This window comes from Bos grunniens, chromosome 7, assembly GCF_055505025.1.
Source record: "Bos grunniens cultivar Pamir isolate PY7600 chromosome 7, Bosgru_T2T1.0, whole genome shotgun sequence".
In the NCBI taxonomy this organism is placed as follows: Eukaryota; Metazoa; Chordata; class Mammalia; order Artiodactyla; family Bovidae; genus Bos; species Bos grunniens.
In genome coordinates, this window is record NC_141171.1 from 54,306,858 (window position 1) to 54,329,858 (window position 23,001).

Consider the following 23,001-nt stretch of genomic DNA (forward strand, 5'->3'; position numbering starts at 1 on the left):
CAGATTTTAATTTTAATCCAATTTTAATCCAAAAAGATCAGCGAGGCCTGTGACACACTGAAGGGAAATATTAAAGATGACCTAAAAGACCAAGTGGGTTTTGTTATGTAATCCCAGGGACAGCTGAATCCCCCACAACATTCCCATTCTCTTAATTTTGCTTTTCTTTGTAGCTTTAGAAGATTCTGCACAATCTCATACATGGGCAAACACACTTAATGCAGTGCAGTGATGATAAAATGCTTAGCAAAGTGCTGCCCTTTGATAATTTATGCTGCTTGCATTGGTACTAGATTACATGGTGAATGAAATAAATGATAAACAAATATAAATGCATGAATATGTTCACATATATAAAGATATATAAATGAAATGACCCTCAGATCAATGAGTAGATTATGTGCACTTTATCTTATATTCCCAAATAATATTTATGAAAATTTTCTTCTGAGATTGGTACAGTAAGAATTTATTATTGTGAACTTAAAATTTCACTTAATGGCATGAATTGATTATCCTGGACATATCTTCTTGGCTTTATAGAGGAAGTACAGAGTATGCCATGCAGTATGTTCCCCTACTTACTGTAACTGTAATTTAGAATGTTCTGAATCAGAGAAAAAACATTTCCATTCATATTGCTGAACATCTCAACATATTCTATAACATGTCTTTTTTACATGCTGGTTTTATCTTTCAGCCAGGAAACATTATTACTAATACTATCTAAGACGATATTATATTCCTATAATGGCCACAGCTATTACATTGCCAGTAGTTCTCAGAAGAAATACCTGAAGCATTTAGAGGACTTTCACAATACATAAATAACCAATCCTGAGTCCATTCTAATTTATTAAATCTGGTATGTAGCCTGAGAATTTCCCAGGGGATTCTGATTTGATGATTAGCTATTTTTTACTCATCACAGTCTTTGCACCAGTTAGAGGTGACACAATATGTAATTTACATTTTACATACTTGGGGCACACAATCTGTTTGGTGCCTCTGTTACTGCTAATTGTTTAGCTTAATTCATGTTAAAATAAATGTCTACTTAATTTTTTTTTGGTAAACTGCCATGAATACTTTAAGAGCTAATGGTCAATTTCTTAGTATTATTTACAGCATCAACTATATTAATTTTTAGCCTAATTGCTTAAGTTCAAAATAAGCAAAGCATTATTGGATGAAATGACAAATGCCAATCCTAGTTTTGACTTGTTTTTTTAGTTTTCAAGAGGAAAAAAGTTTCACATTATTTGAGTTCCTTAAACATTGTTAACAATAGAGATTTCAAACCTAGCCTTCTAGATTGTATTGTCTGCAATGTTGACAGACCCATAGGGCTTACTTATTGACTTGAGTTTCATGAATGAGCTTGAGTTAGTTCCAAGAATTTCCTCATTGATAAAATGATAAAATATTGTATGTATGTTTCATTTTTCTTTGGGAAAAGGTCAGTTACCTTCATTAGGTTCTCAAAGGGGGTTAATGGCCCAAGAAAAGTTAAAAATACTGATTCAGGGAGAACTGAAACATTCACTAAAGTACACTGTACACTAAAAAAAAAAATTTTTTTTTCTATTTTAACAGTGAAAGAAAGGCAGGCTATCTAAAATCAAAAGTCTTTCTGTTTCCAGCTTGCAGTTATGTTAGTTTTAAAGGCATTGAAAGGACAGACAGGGATTTCTATGAAATTTCTTAGAAAGCGAAACATACGCCAAAAGAAAACTTTTATGATGCAGTTAATTTTTATTGTTCAAAACATTTATTTTTTTAGATCTTAATGCTTTAATTTTTAGAATAAATTTCAATTTAGACAAAACTGCTTTCATCCAATTTACAAGTAAACAAAAATCTGTTAAAACCCTCCAAATTAGTAATTTGATTCCACAAAACAGGTCTAATCTTAATTTTAAAAAAACTAACCACAACCATCTTTTGCATTGTGGATACAATACAATAGAATATTCAAGAAGACCATTAGGCCTTGGCTAGTTTATCAGTTGGGCTTCCCTGGTGGCTCGGACAGTAAAGTATCTGCCTGCAATGTGGAGACCAGGGTTCGATTCCTGGGTCAGGAAGATCCCCTGGAGAAGGAAATGGCAACCCACTCCAGCACTCTTGCCTGGAAAATCCCATGTAGTCTTTAAAAGCTGTATTTAAAAGGTGGTTTAGTCACTAAATCGTGTCTGATTTTTGCAACCCCATGGACTGTAGCTAGCCAGGCTCCTGTGCCCATGGGATTCTCCAGGCAAGTAAGTATACTGGAGTGGGTTGCCATTTTCTGTCTGGAAAGGACAGTCTGACTCTGTAGGCGTTCATTCTGTGTGGTGTGATTGGTGGACGAGGAGTAAACAACTTACTGTAAATGGGCACCATGCCAGCTGGCTTCATGCAGCATCAAACTTGTGCTTTGCAGTTAGGGTTAGGAAAATGCCTTTTAACTTATTCATTTTAATTTATTAGTAAATATTAAATTTATTCATTTTAATTTATTCATTTAGTTTATCAGTAAAAAATTGTACAGAATTCAGGAGCCTCCACTTTTCATGTAGGGATGACATTCAGTTGGCTCAGGTGGCTGAATGATTCACCAGCTCCAAACAATTGCTTTGGGCATAATATACCTTTAGAGGAAAGGTATCTTTGGGTTTATCTTATCTAAGTAAAAAAAAAACAAAAAAACAAAAAAACTCAGTTTTTTTTATATCATATTTTTTTCCCAAAATAAATTGGCAAGTAAATTGAATTTTTTGAAACTAGGTCAGAGAAATTCCCAAATATAATCCCAAATACACAAGGTGAGGACAAACCAATTTGAAAAAATTCCTTTTAATGATTAAAACTGCCTTTTAAAACGTATCATTGTTATTTATGTGGGACGTATTCAGATCCTGTGAAATAGTACTAATAACTTCCGAGGAATTCCTAAAAGATCTTGTAAGCCTTAAAAGATCTTATGAGGTACTTAATGAATCAGTATAGTTGTTCCTTTTTCCCCCGTTTAAAAGAAGCGGAAATGAATAAGTTAAAAGGCATTTTCCTAACCCTGACTGCAAATCACAAGTTGGATGCTGCATGAAGCCAGCTGGCATGGTGCCCATTTACAGTAAGTTGTTTACTCCTCATCCACCAATCACACCACACAGAATGAACGCCTACAGACAGAGTCAGACTGTCCTCGCCAGACAGAGCAACAGAGAAAGAAAGGTTTATGAGCTTTATTAAATTCTTAGAGGTATTACTTTTAATACTGCTTGAATATTCTAATCCAGTTTCCATAACCTCAGCATTTTAAAGGCAAGTAACTGACTGACCAACACTTGTGGGCTTCCCTGGCGGCTCAGACGGTCAAGAATCTGCCTGAATGCAGGAGACCTGGGCTCAGCCCCTGGGTCTGCAAGATCCCCGGAGAAGGGAATGGCTTCCCACTCCAGTACTGCTGCCTGGAGAATTCCATGGACAGAGCAACCTGGTGGACTACAGTCCATGGGCTAGAAAAGAGTTGGACACAACTGAGTGACTAATACACACACAAAACCTTAATAACAGTACATCAGTGGAATGAGTGGTATCCTCTACTAAGTCTAAGTACCTTTGAAATATTGGAGAAGGAAATGGCAACCCACTCCAGTATACTTGCCTGAAGAATCCCATGGGCACAGGAGCCTGGCTAGCTACAGTCCATGGGGTCACAAGAGTCAGACACGATTTAGTGACTAAACCAGCTTTTAAATATAACTTTTAAAGACTACAATCTTAAAATGGATTTGAACTTAACTAGACTGAAACCTTTAAATATGCAGTGCTTAACATGAAAACCGAGAATCGTAAGAGAAACAGAATGTCCAGAGGAGGAGCAAAAAATAGAAAAAGTGAACTCTTATTATCAAGTGAGAAGTGGGTTAGAATAACACAGTGGTTCGAACAGTGATTCCTGGTCTGCCCCGAGGAATCATGTTTGCTACCTGGCACTTGGAGAGCCTCTCCCACCCACACTGGCTAGTTTAGAGAAAACCAGCAGTAATAAACCTTTTCTTCTGGATCAAACTTGTCTACTATTGCTTTTCTCTAAATGTCTCCCCACAGTTATCTGCCATCACTGGTACCAATGGCCACTGAAAGTTCAGAACATATCTTTCACTCAGTGTGTTCAATGAATGTTAAAATGAGTGATAAGACATAAAAAGGGAATGTCTCATCACATAATCCTAGAATCAAGTCACCAAGCATTTTGAATAAACCCTAGCTTAAAGGGCCTTAGGAACCAAAGGTACTTTTAAAATCATGTATCTGGAGCAAAAAGATGACCAACCACAGAAATTACAGATACTTTCAACATCCTCTGTGGAAAAGAAAGATGATGATAAGACTTCAGAAACATCCAAAGCTAGCCACTATAAAACATACAGCACAATTCTGTAGGAGTTTGCTTCTCTGGCTTCTTCCTTATATGCTTCTTGGGCCAACTTTTTCATGGGTTCTAAAAACATATCTTTTACTATTAGAGTACCCTAAGCAAATAATTTCATGACAACCATTTTCTAGATATCTTGGTAATTTTACCTAATTCCCAAGCCCAAAGGGCAGAGTGAGTAATTTTATTAAATGTAGGATTATTGAGGCCCTCAGAACTTGTATGGGTTGTTTTTTGTTTCTCCCTGTTCTAAGTCCATTATGCTCAATAAATTTGGGAGTGTTACTTCCTGCAACCTTTGGTTCTACGGTAATAATTCTGCCATGTCTTTAATTTTTTTCTATTTCTCATAATTTCCATTTCTTTAAAAAAAATCATGTGTAACTTCTGTCAAATAACTTAATAAATTATCCTGTACTACCTTCTAAAAAAAACTCTGAGGGGGCACTGAGTGCTAATGACCATCACAGTTGTTAAATTTCTCATTTAGGAGCTCAAGTGAGAAAGAATACACAGGGTGCTGGGACTAGGTATGGCTCAGAGCACATGTTATTTCTCATATCTCACTGGGGGTGAGGTTCAAATTAGACTTTAATCAGTAGGTAAATAAAACCAAATTCTATCTTTGTTACAATAGTTAATACCTGGAAAGGTGCCAGACTCATGGCCTTGGAAATTATATGGTGTATAAATAAGATTTTGAAATAATGCTGAGGCAAGAGTGGCACTTCCTCAGTTACTTCTAAACCCAAAGGACTAATGATCATCAGCTATTCATTAAATAGGTTGAAAGTTTTATTTTATATGGGTACTATATTTCCTGGTACATTTGCTGCTGCTGCTGCTAAGTCACCTCAGTCGTGTCCAACTCTGTGCGACCCCATACACGGCAGCCCACCAGGCTCCCCCGTCTCTGGGATTCTCCAGGCAAGAATACTTGCTATAGGACAGCAAGTTGGTTTGTTGATGATAAACATCTTGAAAAGAAGAATATGCATAGTATGGACAAAACTCAAATTTAACAGGTTGATAATTAAATATAATTTTTCTATAATTTCATTTCTCAGATAAATTTCTAACCTCAATTTCCCTTTCAATTTTAACCAATGGGGGGAAATTTTTTTAAATTACTCTTTTGTTAACAACTCTATCCGGTACAGAATGGAGCATCAAACCATGAGAAAGCTGAAACTGAAGATCAAAAGATGCACAATTTACCTATGGAGTGAAAAATAGTCCCACAATTAAAAAATTTAAAGTGAATTTTGTAATCTTCACTTTAGAGTTGAACTGAAAAAGGGTGATTTGGGCACTACAAATAGGGTCATGGGCTTTCCCCTCATTTTCTTCACCTCCCCCACTATTTTTATATATGTTTTCAGACTAGTACCTTCAAGTTAGCACTTTTAACACTATGAAAGAAAATTCTGTGATAGTATATTAGTCATCCTCACTGAAAAGTATATACCTTCCTAATTGTAGTTTAATTGTCTCATCTATTCCTAAGTATCTTCTCATCTTCCCTCAAGCCTCACTTTTCCTTACACTGTTGTTAGACATGAGAACTGAAATGAGTTCTGAAATTAAATAAGAAAAAACTTAAGCTTTAAAGATACTTTCTGGAACAAGTATCTTTTCAAGCCAAATGAACAGTTATTTCATCTAAAAACAGCCCAGTTAAGATGCCTTGATCTTTAGGTTATTATGTGTTACTGAATAGGAAATTTGTTTTCAGTGAAGTATGTTAGGATCTGGCTGAACGAGGTTGGGCTACAACGAAATAAAGGCAGATATCTCTCCTCTTCACATCCTCTTTTATCAGCATCTCTTCCCACACCCCACTCCAAAAAACAAAACATTTGTAGAATTGTTAAGTTTTGTTCTTTTTACTTCTTTATTCATCCATTTTCCAAAAGACATTATTATGTTATCATTCAGTGTGGTTCAGATGGAAAAGAATCTGCCTGCAATGCAGAGACCCTGGTTCGATCCCTGGATTGGGAAGATCCTCTGGAGAAGGGCATGGCAACCCACTCCAGTATTCTTGCCTGCAGAATCCCATGGACAGAGGAGCCTGGCGGGCTACAGTCAACAGAGTCATGAAGAGTCAGACACACACAGACTGTATCAGAACTCCCCACCAGAAGTTCTGCAGTGGACAGGTCACAAGAGGACAAGAAAGGAAGAAAGGCTCTGGGACACCTGCATTAACAAGCATTCCAAACAAATAAATGATATAATTTTGAAGAGAGATAGCCTTAATGTCATTTCAATCATGAGTCATGAATATTGTAGCATCCTTTGAACACTTCAGCCATTACAGCCATCTAATATCTGATATCATTAAATATTTATGAAAAGAATTCTACTGTGTAATATTACCAAAGAAACCTGAACACAAGAACCTCAAAACTATTCTCTTTGTTTGTAGTTTTAACCTGATCTACTTCATTTTCCTAAAAAAGGAATTTTCAAGCCCTTAGCAGCAAAATCCTGTTTTAAAAAATTAAACTTTATGCAGAACATTCAATACATGAGACAGGTAAAGTGGTATTATGCTGACAAAGCATATTTTATACATTTGGAATCATAATATTAATCTATACAGGAAGCAATCAAATCAGTGAAGCCGTTTTGCTAAAACCAGTAAAACTGAAACTGGAATGCCAGGTACCAGCAAACTTTGTATTTAAACAGAGTTTGGAAACCACTGCCCTAAAACCTCACATTGTTTCCATTATCAGCCCCAAGCCACATTTCCACATCTCTAGCAAACTGCCTTTTTGTTATAAAAATAAAGCCTGAGCAATAACAAGGCCCACCAAAATTTGTACTGTAACAACTCTCACCAACTTCTTTTTTTTTTTCTATTTTAATTGGAGCTATTTACTTTACAATACAGTGGTGATTTTTGCCATACATTGACATGCATCAGCTACAGGTGTACATGTGTCCCCCATCCTGAACCCCCTCCCACCTCTCTCCCTGTCCTATCCCTCAGGTCATCCCAGTGCACTGGTCCTGAACACCCTGTCTCATGCATCGAACCTGGACTGGTGATCTATTTCACATATGGTAATATACATGTTTCAATGCTATTCTCTCAAATCGTCCCACCCTCACCTTCTCCCACAGAGTCCAAAAGTCTGTTCTTTATCTCTGTGTCTCTTTTGCTGTCTTGCATAGGTTATCGTTACCATCTTTCTGAATTCCATACATAAGCGTTAATATACTGTATTGGTGTTTTTTTTCTGACTTACTTTACTCTGTATGATAGGCTCCAGTTTCATCCACTTCATTAGAACTGACTCAAATACATTCTTTTTAATATCTGAGTAATACTCCATTGTGTGTATGTACCACAGCTTTCTTATCCATTCCTCTACTGATGGACATCTAGGTTGCTTCCATGTCCTGGCTATTATAAACAGTGCTGCAATGAACATTGGGGTACACGTGTCTCTTTCAATTCTGGTTTCCTCGGTGTGTATGCCCAGCAGTGGGATTGCTGGGTCATATGGCACTTCTATTTCCAGTTTTTTAAGGAATCTCCACACTGTTTTCCATAGTGGCTGTACTAGTTTGCATTCCCACCAACAGTGTAAGAGGGTTCCCTTTTCTCCACACCCTCTCCAGCATTTTTTGTTTACAGACTTTATCGATAGCAGCGATTCTGACCGGTGTTCTCATCCAACTTTTTGCAGGGACTGTCTTCCAATCAGTATGTTTTCTCAGCACCCCTCAATAAGCCAGCTTCATTCCTTCATTCATTTACTTAATGAAATATGTTCTGAGTGCCTACAATGAGCTAGATTTTCACGTATTCTGCCCCTTTCACCTTAGAATCTTCCTCAATGATTCTCTACAAAAGCTTTCTCCTCTTATTTCCCAAAATACTCAGTGATTTCTGCCAATCATGAATTCTGAAGTGATTGCCTTTATTAATTTAATGGGCCACCTGATATATAGTTAAGACTAATAAACGTACCAAGAAATGTACCAAGTACACAATTGTTTCTTCAGTTTGGATTTTTAAAGATCAAACTTTTATTTCTATTAAAACGACTTCTGAATTTCAAAAATGAAGACTTGATTTCTGTATATTTTACAGAAAAAACACATATGAATGCATAGTTTAAGTGGTATGTGTGGTTTCAGCTTATTCAGTTAAATAATTAAAATCTTTAAAGTGTGACACTGTGAAAAACTCCTGGGTTGCAAAGGAAAAGCCATCATTTTTACACACATGACCAAAGAATAATCATCAAGGTATTTTTATAACACAATACTGGATCAAAATTTTTAAATATACTAAATGCATGAGTTTTACTACTATTTGCAAACTTAGTAAAATTACTTCTAGTGGATTATATATGATTCAATTTTGAAAGATGTTTAGGCTTTTTCTCCAATGTTTGTATACTATCAAGCTACTTTAAAAGAAAAATTGATAAAAGATGCCAGTCTTGTTTCAGCTTCAGAGGACTTGAGTCAGCTTTAAAAGACAGGTAAAATTCAAGGTGGTAAATTTAAAGAAGATGAAGTTTTCAAACTTACCAATTACATTTCTATAAGAGTAGCTTACTAGATCAACTTAAATTATTTAGAAACAAAATATTCAGGATACTCTCAGACTTTTTCTTTGCTGATTAAGACTAACCTAAAATGTACTGCTGCTGCTGCTAAGTCGCTTCAGTCGTGTCCGACTCTGCGCAACCCCATAGATGGCAGCCCACCAGGCTCCCCTGTCCCTGGGATTCTCCAGGCAAGAACACTGGAGTGGGTTGCCATTTCCTTCTCCAATGCGTGAAAGTGAAGTCGCTTAGTTGTGTCCGACTGCCACATAAAAGGAACAATGTCAACATAAGAATAAAGAAATATATTTAGTCACATAATTGCCAAAATTGGTACCAGGTTTTGTCTTACCTGTAACATTTAATGAAACATTAATGACATTGCTCCACCTACTGAGGTTTCTATGGTTTCTGTTATCTCGTTAAGGGAAAAGCAGCTGCTAAATGGCAAGCAGAGTGACTTCCAAGTTAAATATATGTAAGCACACAGCCTAGCTATACTGTAAATTTGTCTCCACAATCAATTGACGGCTGCACAGGACCTAAAAAGTTTTGTCTTGAGTCTCTCCAATGAAAAATAAAAACAAAACACACCGAAATTATGATGTACTGATCAGAATTTAAAATAAGGTAACCTTCCCACAGAAGGAAAAGTGTGGATGAAGAAAAGCAATCACACTGCAGAACAATTCTGGATGGAGCATTTTCCTTTTAGCAACTGGAGGGTACTGAATACTTAGTTTGAAAACAGTTTAGAGCTGTTTTTCTAAACTAAGTCGATAGCTTTATTTTTTGATTGTTAGATTAAGTTAGTTTCATTCATCATAGTCAACAAAAGAGTCCGAAATGCAGTACTTGGATGCAATTTTAAAAATGACAGAATGATCTCTGTTTGTTTCCAAAGCAAACCATTCAATATCACGGTCATCCAAGTCTATGCCCCAACCAGTAACAGTGAAGAAGCTGAAGTTGAACGGTTCTATGAAGACCTACAAGACCTTTTAGAACTAATACCCAAAAAGTTGTCCTTTTCATTATAGGGGACTGGAATGCAAAAATAGGAAGTCAAGAAACACCTGGGGTAACAGGCAAATTTGGCCTTGGAATACGGAATGAAGCAGGGCAAAGTCTAATAGAGTTTTGCCAAGAGAATGCACTGGTCATAGCAAACACCCTCTTCCAACAACACAAGAGAAGACTCTACACATGGATATCACCAGATGGTCAACACCAAAATCAGACTGATTATATTCTTTGCAGCCAAAGATGGAGAAGCTCTATACAGTCAGCAAAAACAAGACCGGAAGCCGACTGTGGCTCAGATCATGAACTCCTTATTGCCAAATTCAGACTTAAACTGAAGAAAGTAGGGAAAATCACTAGACCATTCAAGTATGACCTAAATCAAATCCCTTATGATTATACAGTGGAAATGAGAAATAGACTTAAAGGACTAGATCTGATAGATAGAGTGCCTGATGAACTATGGACAGAGGTTCGTGACATTGTACAGGAGACAGGGATCAAGACCATCCCCATGGAAAAGAAATGCAAAGAAGCAAAATGGCTGTCTGGGGAGACCTTACAAATAGCTGTGAAAAGAAGAGAAGCAAAAAGGAGAAAAGGAAAAATATAAGCATCTGAATGCAGAGTTCCAAAGAATAGCAAGGAGAGATAAGAAAGCCTTCCTCAGTGATCAATGCAAAGAAATAGAGGAAAACAACAGAATAGAAAAGACTAGGGATCTCTTCAAGAAAATGACAGATACCAAGGGAACATTTCATGCAAAGACGGGCTCAGTAAAGGACAGAAATGGTATGGACCTAACAGAAGCAGAAGATATTAAGAAGAGTTGGCAAGAATACACAGAAAAACTGTACAAAAAAGATCTTCACGACTAAGATAATCACGGAGATGTGATCACTCACCTAGAGCCAGACATCCTGGAATGAGAAGTCAAGTGGGCCTTAGAAAGCATCACTACAAATAAGGCTAGTGGAGGTGATAGAATTCCAGTTGAGTTATTTCAAATCCTGAAAGACGATGCTGTGAAAGTGCTGCACTCAATATGCCAGCAAATTTGGAAAACTCAGCAGTGGCCACAGGACTGGAAAAAGTCAGTTTTCATTCCAATCCCAAAGAAAGGCAATGCCAAAGAATGCTCAAACTACTGCACAATTGCACTCATCTCACACGCTAGTAAAGTAATGCTCAAAATTCTCCAAGCCAGGCTTCAGCACTACGTGAACCGTGAACTTCCAGACATTCAAGCTGGTTTTAGAAAAGGCAGAGGAACCAGAGATCAAATTGCCAATATCCGCTAGATCATGGAAAAACCAAGAGAGTTCCAGAAAGACATCTATTTCTGCTTTACTGACTATGCCAAAGCCTTTGACTGTGTGGATCACAATAAACTGCGGAAAATTCTGAGAGATGGGAATACCAGACCACCTGACCTGCCTCTTGAGAAACCTGTATGCAGGTCAGGAAGCAACAGTTAGAACTGGACATGGAACAACAGACTAGTTCCAAATAGGAAAGGAGTACGTCAAGGCTGTATATTGCCACCCTGCTTATTTAACTTCTATGTAGAGTACATCATGAGAAACGCTGGGCTGGAAGAAGCACAAGCTGGAATCCAGATTGCCAAGAGACATATCAATAACCTCAGATATGCAGATGACACCACCCTTATGGCAGAAAGTGAAGAGTAACTAAGGAACCTCTTGATGCAAGTGAAAGAGGAGAGTGAAAAAGTTGGCTTAAAGCTCAACATTCAGAAAACTAAGATCATGGCATCCAGTCCTATCACTTCATGGGAAATAAACGGGGAAACAGTGTCAGACTCTATATTTGGGGGCTCCAAAATCACTGCAGATGGTGATTGCAGCCATGAAATTAAAAGACGCTTACTCCTTGGAAGGAAAGTTATAACCAACCTACATAGCATATTAAGAAGCAGAGACATTATTTTTCCAACAAAGCTCCGTCTAGTCAAGGCTATGGTTTTTCCAGTGGTCATGTATGGATGTGAGAGTTGGACTGTGAAGAAAACTGAGTGCCGAAGAATTGATGCTTTTAAACTGTGGTGTTGGAGAAGACTCTTGAGGGTCCCTTGGACTGCAAGGCGATCCAACCAGTCCATTCTAAAGGAAATCAGTCCTGGGTGTTCTTTGGAAGGACTGATGGTAAAGCTGAAAAGCCAATATTTTGGCCACCTCATGCAAAGAGTTGACTCACTGGAAAAGACTCTAATGCTGGGAGGGATTGGGGGCAGGAGGAGAAGGGGACGACAGAGGATGAGATGGCTGGATGGCATCACTGACTCAATGGATGTGAGTCTGAGTGAACTCTGGGAGTTGGTGATGGACAGGGAGGCCTGGCGTGCTGCGATTCATGGGGTCGCAAAGAGTCGGACACGACTGAACTGAACTGACTGAAATAAACAGGCAGCACTGCTGAATAACAGAAGACCAAATAGGCAGCAGCAATACAGGAATTGATGTCACTGAATTAAAACTTTGGTGTGGATTATCGAATAATCCAAAATACTAAATTTTAGAAGAATTAGAAAAGGAAATGAAAGGTAAGTTAGTTGTCAAAAAGTTTTCTAGCGGTCACAATGGAGAGTCTTGATTCAGTGATAAGCATTCCTAGTTTCTGTGCACATGCCTTTTAAAAGCATTTGTGACAAGTGAAAAGACATATTTTACAGGGGGTTGTGGGGATGAGATGTGTAATGTTCTATTGCAAGAAAACTAAATAAAATATACTACACAAAATTCTTATTTGTATTTCATTCTAAAGATACTGTATTCAGTGATATATTCCCATACTTTACACATGTTCTCTCATTTTTCTCCCTATATTACTGAACAAAATGTACATCTGATTAAGTGTAAGGAGCAAGCAGATGAAGCCAGGGATTGACTATCTGGTGCATATTCACAATTTCTAAAACTGTCCTAATTTTATTAAATATAGAAACCCAACATTTTTATCCCTATATCAGCACTGCAATTTTTCTATTTTCAGTTAACTTCACTAAATTCACATAAAAATATAATATGCCAAATGGCATTTGAAATAAAATTTAAAACCCTAGAATTCTTTCTTCAAAGAAAAGCGTCACTGGAAATGAGGTATGTAATAAAAGCTGGGTAGGTTTCTCTGTGCTAAATCCCAGCTTCTAGAGTTATCACTATAGTTCCTGACAGTTCTTCAGAGTAGTTTCAAAAACATTACTACAATAGTCAACTGCTCAGATACCACAATACAGATAAGGACATCACTCCTGCTACAACTGCTGGATGGCGGGAAGCACCACCACAGACTGGCTTGAAATGTCTGTCAGTTGCTATAAGACAGTTTGGTGAAGAAGGCATAAATATGTACTTTTCAGACAACTGCAACTTCTTTATAAAAAAGCTCAAAGCTCATCTGTTCCAAAGGTGAACTTGTGATGGTTCAGGACCACTTATACAGTAGTATACAGACAACAGATTGTAAAGTTAAGACAAACAGTAAAACGGTTTGCAAGAGCTCCAGTGCTGGCTTTTGGCGAATGTGAATTCATTTTCCAGCCATAACAGTATTTTCCATTATTCAGAACTGGGAGAGACTTCAGGGAAAAAAACAAACAAACAAACAAACAAACATTTGGGTTTCACAAAAAGTGCTTTATTATAGAAGTGGAATTAGCACTCTGTAATTACCTATATGGGAAAAGAACCTAAAAAGGAGTGGAAACATGTATAACTGATTCACTTTGCTGTACAGCAGAGACTAACAACACTGTAAATCAACTATATTTCAATAAACATTTTTTTTAAAAAAGAATGAAATTAGAAAAATGGTGGAGTAAGGAACTCCAGATTCCACCCTCAGATAAGAACAAAGAAAAAAGGCATAAACTGTCAGAATCCACTTTTCTTTGGAACCCTCAAAGGCTTGCAGCAACCCAGATGATGCTTATTTCAACACCCTTCCCCACCCACCCCCACCCACACACTGATTCTTGGTAAGAACAGCAAACTTTGCAGGGTTTTAACTTACCCAGTCCCGCCCCCTACTCTCCAGTTTACTAGTAGTCTTAAAAATAACAGCCCTCATTCCAAGCACCAGAGATAGCAAAATAAATTTCATTTGCAAAGAATTCTAAGTATTTGTTCTGACCATTCTGGTGGCTCCCTGGAAGACTACCTCAAAAAGACTGTCTTTATTTTCCCTAACTCGGACCTAGCTTAGTGCTAAAGTGCTACTATACTCTAGACATGGGGGCAAGTTTGTTGGCAGTGTTCATGCTGATGTCCTAGGTTGCTGCTGTTTGAGGTGATGAATAAAAATTGGGGGCACACAATGAACTAACCAGAAAGCTTAGAAGGAAAGTCTAGAGCTTTGAAAAGGTCAGACATAATTCTGCAAATCTAGAAGACCACAAGCATGGCCTTAGGAAGGCCCTTAGAATTTCACCTCTTATTGACCTTGAAGCTCTATGGAAGCTGGAGGTAAAGGCTAAGGCAGAGTTGTAAGCTCTACGAGTGAGAGTTAAAGGCTCATCCTAACAAACACACTGAGCCCCTGGGCAAAGGCTGGAAGATGGTTTTGTTTGCAGATATTTAATAAAATCACTATTCAACCATTAGCTGACACCAAGCTAAGGGAACAGAGACTTCAGGGTCCACAATGAACAAAGAATGCAGCCTTTACAGAATTAGTTCAAAGAGTCAGACAGGAAGCTGCCTGAGGAAGCCCAGATGTTGATCTTCCTAGACAAGGCTATTTGTGTTCCATGACATAAGGTAAACTGTGTCTAAAGAACTAAAGGAAAGTAAAAACAAGAATGTGTCACTAAACTGAGTAGATTAATAAACAGATATTATAAAACTTAACCAAAATTTGGGAGCAGAAAATATAATAACTGAAATGAAAAATTCATTATTGGGGCTCACCAGCCGATGTGAGCAGGCAGAAGAATCAGTAGACTTGCAATGGACAAAAATAAAAAATATCCAAGAAACCCAACAGACTACATAAGAATAGACTTAAAAATATCCACACACAGACACATCACAAACTATCAAAAGTTTAAATACAGAAAACAGCAAGAGAAGCAACTCATTATGTTCAAGTGAATCTTAACAAGACTACCGAAGTGATGTCTCAACAGAAACTACGCCGGGTCAGGCCAGAAAACAGTACAATGACATGTTCAAAGTGCTCTAAGAATTCAGAATTAACCAAGAATTCTATATCTGGCAGTACAGTTCTTCAAAAATGAAGCAGAAACTACATTTTCAAATAATAAAAACTGAAGTACTTCATCATTAGCAAACCTGCCCTCCGACACTGCTAATGGGAGGTCTTCAGGCTGAAACGAAAAAAAAGTAGACAGTAAATCAAATACACATGAAGAAATAAAGTACACCAAGAAAGGGAACTACATAACCTCTGTCCATGGGGTTTCCCAGGCAAGAATACTTGAGTGGGTGGCCATTTCCTTCTCCAGGGGGTGATCTTCCTGATCCAGGAATCAAACCTGGGTCTCCTGCATTGCAGATTTTTACCAACTGAGCTAGGAGGGAATGCCTTGTAAATGCACAAAACAGTGTAAATATATCTTTTGTTTGTAAATCCTTTTCCCTTTCTTACTGAAAAGACAATAGAATCAACAATAATTATAAATCTAGGGGACAGGCACACAATATATAAAGAGGAAATCTATAACAATAACAGACAATCTGATATAGAGATACACAGAGACAATATGTAATCTCCAGGGCAACCAGTAAGAAAATAACCCAAAAAATATAATAAAAGAAATAACAAGGGAGTTAAAATTATAACACTAGAAAACTATTTAATACAAAAGAAGGTCATAATGGAGGAAGTGAAGAACAGGAGTCCTCCTTATCAGTAATTCCATTAAATATCAATAGATTAAATCCTCAAAAGGCAGAGGTTTGCAGAATGAATTTTAAAAAATGATCCAACTATATGCTGTTTACAGAGACTCACCTTACACACACAGATAAACTGAAAATAAAAGGGTGGAAAAACATATTCCATGTAAACAGCACATACGAGAGAGCTAGAGTGGCTACCAGACAAAATAAGACAACACAAAAATTGTCCCCAGGGACAAAGATGACTGTATAATGATAAAAGTGAATAACAAAAATATATATACACACACCTAACAACAGAGTCCCAAAATACATGAAGCAAAAGTAGCTGACAATTTTAATACTCTCACTTTCTGTATATTGACAGAACTAGACAGAAAATTAGCATGGGTGTGAAGACTTGAATACCACCCTACAACAATTAAATCTAAAAGAAAAACTGTCAAACACTCCAAATTACAAAGTAAGAATATTAATTCTTGTCAACTACACATGGAACATTCTCTAGGATAGATGATACATTAGGCCATAAAACAAAATTTAGAAGGCTGAAATCATACAAATTATATTCTCTGACCACAAGAGAATGAAGTCAGAAATTAACAGAAGTAAGCTTGGAAAATTCACACACACACATATAAATCAAACAAACATTCCAAATAACTGGCAGAAGAAAGAAAAAAAGTCACATTAAAAAAAAAAAAAAAAAACAGAAAAGATCAAGAAAACCCAAAGTTGCTGCAATGAAAAAAATTAATGAAAACTTTAGCTACATGGACCAATTGTGGGGGTGGGGGGAAGAGAAGAATTAAATGACCAAAATCAGAAGTTAAAGTGTGAATAGTTACTGCTGACCTTAGAGAAAATAAAAGGATTATAAAGGAATAAATGAACAATTGTATACCAACCAATCAGATAACCCACATGAAATGTACACATTTCTAGAAACAAACTACCAAAACTGTCTTAAAAAGTAACAGAAAACGTGAATAGACCTATAACAAAGAGATTAACTCAATAATCAAAACAATTCCAACAAAACCCAGATGGTTCAGCTGGTGAATTCAACCAAATGTTTAAAGAAGAATTAAAAACAGGAGAGGAGGGAACACCTCCTAACTTGGTCTGAAGCCAGTATCATGGTATCAAAGCCAGAAAAATATATTACAATGAGACTACAGAACACTATCCCTTTTAAAGACAAATGCAAAATTCTCAGCAAAATACTGGCAAACTGAATCTAGATGCATACAAAAACTGTTTTATGACCCAGCAATCCCACTGCTGGGCATACACACCGAGGAAACCAGAACTGAAAGAGACACGTGTACCCCAATGTTTATCGCAGCACTGTTTATAATAGCCAGGACATGGAAGCAACCTAGATGTCCATCACCGGATGAATGGATAAGAATTCATACACATATACACAATGGAGTATTATTCAGCCATTAAAAACAATACATTTGAATCAGCTCTAATGAGATGGATGAAACTGGCGCCTATTATACAGAGTGAAGTAAGCCAGAAAGAAAAACACCAATACACTATACTAACGCATGTATATGGAATTTAGAAAGATGGTAATGATAACCCGGTATGCAAGACAGCAAAAGAGACACAGATGTATAGAATAGTCTTTTGGACTCTGTGGGAGAGGGCGAGGGTGGGATGATTTGGGAGAATGGCATTGAAACATGTATAATATCATATGTGAAACAAACCGCCAGTCTAGGTTCGATGCATGATACAGGATGCTCAGGGCTGGTGCGCTGGGACGACCCAGAGGGATGGTATGGGGAGGGAGTTGGGAGGGGGGGTTCAGGATGGGGAACATGTGTACACCCGTGGCGGATTCATGTTGATATATGGCAAAACCAATACAATATTGTAAAGTAATTAGCCTCCAATTAAAATAAATAAATTTATATTAAAAAAAAAGAAAGAAAAAAAAACCATAATCAAGTTAAGAGTAATCCCAAGAATACAAGGTTGGTTCAATGTGTGAAATCAATTAGTGTAATAAACTATACAAGAAACTGAAAGCAAAACCACATAATCATTTCAACAGATGCAAAAAAAGCATTTGACAAAACCCAACGCCCTTTCATAATAAAAAAACAAACTAGGAAAAGACGGAACATATTTTCAATCTGATATAGTATATCTATGAAAAACCCACAGCTAACAACATATTTAAAACTGAAAAACTTCCCCCTGAATTCAGGACCAATACAAGCATGCCCACTTTCACCACCACTACTTAACATTACACTGGAGATTCTAGCTAGGGCAATGAGGCAGAAGCAGAGGTAAAAAGAATCCAGATTGGAAAGAAAGAAAAATATTTCTCTTTGCAAATTACAGTATCTTACTTATAGCAAATCTTAAAATTAGAGTCAATAAATTCAGCATTGCAGGATACAAAGTAACACAAAATATCAGTTGCTTTATTATACCACAGATATGAATAATCTGAAAATGAAACTACAAAATCATTTACGATAGTTTAAAAAAGTATAAAATACTTAGAAATAAATTTAACCAAAGAAGCAAAAAGAGTTGTATACTGAAACCTACAAAACACTGTAAAGAAATTAAAGATCTACAGAAATGGAAAAGATATCCTGTGTTCACAAACCAGAAGACTTTATTGTTGTTAACACGGCAACATACCCCAAAGTGATCTACAAGTTCAATGCAATTTTTTAATCAAAATTCCAACTTTCATTTTTCAGACTTGTAAGAAACGCAGAGTAGCCAAATAATTTTGAAAAAAAAAAAAAGTTAGAGGGCTCATATTTCCCAATTTCAAAACTTAGTATGAAAAAATAGCAATCAAGCAGTGTAGTACTGACATACAATTAGGCATGTAGAGTGATGGAATGGAATTGACTGTCCAGAAATAAAACCATACATTTATGATCAGCATGGGGTTGCAAAGAGTCGGACATGACTGAGCAACCGAACTGAACTGATTTCAACCAGGGCAATGAAATCATTCAGTGGAGAAATTAGTCTTTTCAACAAATAGTGGTGGGACAACTGGGTATCAACATGTAAAAGAAGAAAGTTTGGTCCCTGCCTCATATAAAAATTAACTTAAAATGGATCAAAAAGTTAAATTTAGGAGCTTAAACTATAAAAATTCTTAGAAGGAAACACAGGTGAAAAACACAAGCAAAGAAAAAAATAGGTAAATTGGACTTCATTAAAATTAAAAACATCTGTGATTCAAAGAACACTATGAGGAAAATGAATAGAACCCTCAGAATGGGAGAAAATGTCTGCATATCATGTATCTGGTAAGGGTCTAGTATTTGTAATAAATAAACAACTCTTACAAACAACAATAAAAAGACAAGCCAATGAAACAGGCAAAGGATTAGAATAGACAGTTCTCAAAAGGTATACAAATGGCCAAGAAGCACTTGAAAAAATGCTCAACTTCATTAGTCATTTGGGAATTGCAAATCAAAGCCACAATGAGACACACCCACTTGGACAGCCCTTAAGAAAAAGACGGAGAGTAACAAGCATGGGCAAGGATACAGAGAAGTTAGAATTCTAATGCATTGTTTGTGGAAACGGAAAATGGTATAGTCACTGTGGAAAAGTTTGGCAGTTCCTCAAAAGGTTAACATAGGTATCTATTACTACCCCTAACTAGGTTTCTATCAAAGAGAAATAAAAACCATAAAAATGTGTTATAGGAATATTATTTAGTCATAAAAAGCAATGTAATACTGTTAATTGAACACAACACAAATGAACCTTGAAAACATTCTAACTGCAAGAAGGCAGGTGCAGAAGGCCACTTACTGCATACCATTTATGTGAAATTTCCTAAATAGGCAAATTCACAGAGACAAAAAAAGTAAGGTTAAATAAGGTTGCCGGGAGAAATATCAATAACCTCACATATGCAGATGACACCACCCTTATGTCAGAAAATGAAGAGGAACTAAAAAGCCTCTTGTTGAAAGTGAAAGAGGAGAGTGAAAAAGTTGGCTTAAAGCTCAACTCAGAAAACTAAGATCATGGCATCCAGTCCCATCACTTCATGGGAAATAGATGGGGAAATAATGGAAATTGTGGCTGACTTCATTTTTTGGGGGGCTCCAAAATCACTGCAGATGGTGACTGCAGCCATGAAATTAAAAGACACTTATGGAAAGAAAGACCTTGGAAAGAAAGTTATGACCAACTTAGATAGCATATTAAAAAGCAGAGACATTACTTTGTCAACAAAGGTCCGTCTAGTCAAGGCTATGGTTTTTCCAGTGGTCAGTATGAATGTGAGAGTTGGACTGTGAAGAAAGCTGAGCACCGAAGAATTGATGCTTTTGAACTGTGGTGCTGGAGAAGACTCTTGAGAGTCCCTTGGACTGCAAGGAGATCCAACCAGTCCATTCTGAAGGAGATCAGTCCTGGGTGTTCATTGGAAGGACTGATGCTAAAGCTGAAACTCCAATATTTGGGCCACCTCATGTGAAGAGTTGACTCATTAGAAAAGACTCTGATGCTGGGAGGGATTGGGGGCAGGAGGAGAAGGGGACGACAGAGGATGAGATGGCTGATGGCATCACCGACTCGATGGACATGAGTTTGAGTGGATTCCGGGAGTTGGTGATGGACCGGGAGGCCTGGCGTGCTGCGATTCATGGGGTCGCAAAGAGTCGGACACGACTGGGCGACTGAACTGAACTGAACTGAATGTTAAATATCCTACAATGAGCAGACATCCTCCACAACCCAGTCCAAATGTCAGCAGTGCTGAGGTGGAAAAATCCTGTCCTAAAGGTGAAGCATAATCTATTAAATAGGAAAAAACAATCAATCATGTAAAATTGTGTTGCTGTCTAGTCACTAAGTCATGTTGGACACTTGCGAGCCTATGGACTGTAGTCCACCAGACTCCTCTGCCCATGGGACTTCCCAGGCAAGAATACCAGAGTGGGTTGCCATTTCCTTCTCCAATGCATCTTCCCAACCCAGGAATCAAACTCACATCGCCTGCACTGGCAGGCGATTCTTCACCACTGAGCCACCAGGGAAAGTGTAAAGTCAAAGTCCCTCAGTCGTGTCTGACTCTTTGCAATCCCATTAACTATACAGTCCATGGAATTCTCCAGGCCAGAATACTGGAGTGGGTAGCCTTTCCCTTCTCCAAGGGACCTTCCCAACCCAGGTGGATTCTTTACCATCTGGGCCACAAGGGAAGGGAAGCCCCCAAGTAAAATTACATTAGTAACTATTCAAGACAACTACTCTGAACTTTTCATACTGTTCTTGGGGTTCTCAAGGTAAGAATACTGAAGTGGTTTGCCATTCCTTCTCCAATTAAATAATTTCCAATGAAATTAAAAGATGCTTGCTCCTTGGAAGAAAACTTATGACCAACCTAGGCAGCATATTCAAAAGCAGAGACATTACTTTGCCAACTAAGGTCCACCTAGTCAAGGCTATAGTTTTTCCAGTAGTCATGTATGGATGTGAGAGTTGGACTGTAAAGAAAGCTGAGTGCCAAAGAATTGATGCTTTTGAACTGTGGTGTTGGAAAAGACTCTTAAGAGTCCCTTGGACTGCAAGGAGATCCAGCCAGTCCATCCTAAAGGAAATCAGTCCTGAATATTCATTGGAAGGACTGATGCTGCAGCTGAAGCTCCAATACTTTGGCCACCTGATGCGAAGACCTGATTCACTGGAAAAGACCCTGATGCTGGGAAAGACTGAAGGTGGGAGGAGAAGGGGAGGACAGAGGATGAGATGGTTGGATGGCATCACTGACTCAATGGACATGAGTTTGAGTAACCTCCGGGAATTGGTGATAGACAGGGAGGCCTGGCGTTATGCAGTCCATGGGGTCGCAAAGAGGCCAACACGACTGAGTGACTGAACTGAACTGAACTCTGAACTTAGTAGAGCTGTAATTCCTTATTCATTTTGACAATATCAAATTAGATGGTGAAGGAGTGTTCAAGTATCAGTTTCAAGTTTAGAGTGTACCTTAAAGGTCACCTATTTTAAGACATCTTTAAGATTTTGCAATTCAAATTTCTTTTTCTGAGAAGAGTTCAATCATATTGTATATAAGAATTCTGGGAAATTTGAAAGCCATCACAGTATTTTTAGAACTTGTTTTAAGGATATTTCATTTGTAGAAATCTTCCTATTGTACATTTACCCTCCACTCATTAAAGACAATGAGATTATTGGTTTGAGGCTGGGATCCAGGACTTCACAACTGGCTTGGTCATCAGGTCAGGTGTGCATCTTGCTGTAGAGGTGCTACACAATTATGTGTGTTACCTGTAAGAAAGTGTGAGCACACTAGTACCCGTGTGTCTTTTCTAATGTTTTCCCTGGAACTGGAATCTGACCAATCACTAGTCATTTTTCCTTCTTTGAAAGATGAGACAAAATATGTTCAGGAAAACTTTCAAAGGGAGCTCTTTATCGATGAGTGTTTGAAAACCAGGAACATGGGCAGAAACGGCTTAGTTTACCAAATCAATGCACTTCTGAATGAAAAATATGAGAAGTAAATTATCATGCTTATAATTCCGTGAAGCAGAAAGCACTGAAATATAGTGCGAAAAGGCACAGATTCAGAAGTAATGACCTAGTTTCAAATCCTGGCACTGCTGAATTAACATTCAAGTCACTTAATCTCTCTAAACCTATTTTCTTATTCAAAAAATAGGGATAATTTTATATTTGCTCTAAGTACTTCACCAGATTATGAGGATCAAACAATAATATAATTTATAAAAGGTGTTGTAATAATCACTTGCCTAATAAAGAATGTATTTCAATGGAGAGGTTTGGTGTTTTTTTTTTTTTTTCAAATGAGCAAAGTTAAAAATTTATGGAAAAGGAGATTAAGATGGAATATGGCTCTTTGGTTTAAGATATTATTACAATACTAAAGCAGCTCAATGGGATCTTTGTAACAGTAGCCCCCCAAAACCTCTTCCCCCAACTCTCAAAAAAGATGGTGCTAATATTTACTCAAAAATGATAGCTCAAAAACACATTACAGATGCTATCAACTGATTAAGTTCACTCTCTTTAGCTGACTTCATGTCATCTTGGG

The 23,001-nt window shown here is 37.4% G+C and overlaps 1 protein-coding gene across 10 annotated transcripts in view; it reads right to left on the minus strand.

Annotated features, from left to right (window-relative positions):
* NR3C1 (nuclear receptor subfamily 3 group C member 1) overlaps positions 1-23,001 on the minus strand; it is a 119,941-nt gene that overhangs the window by 65,716 nt on the left and 31,224 nt on the right. The window lies entirely within an intron of this gene.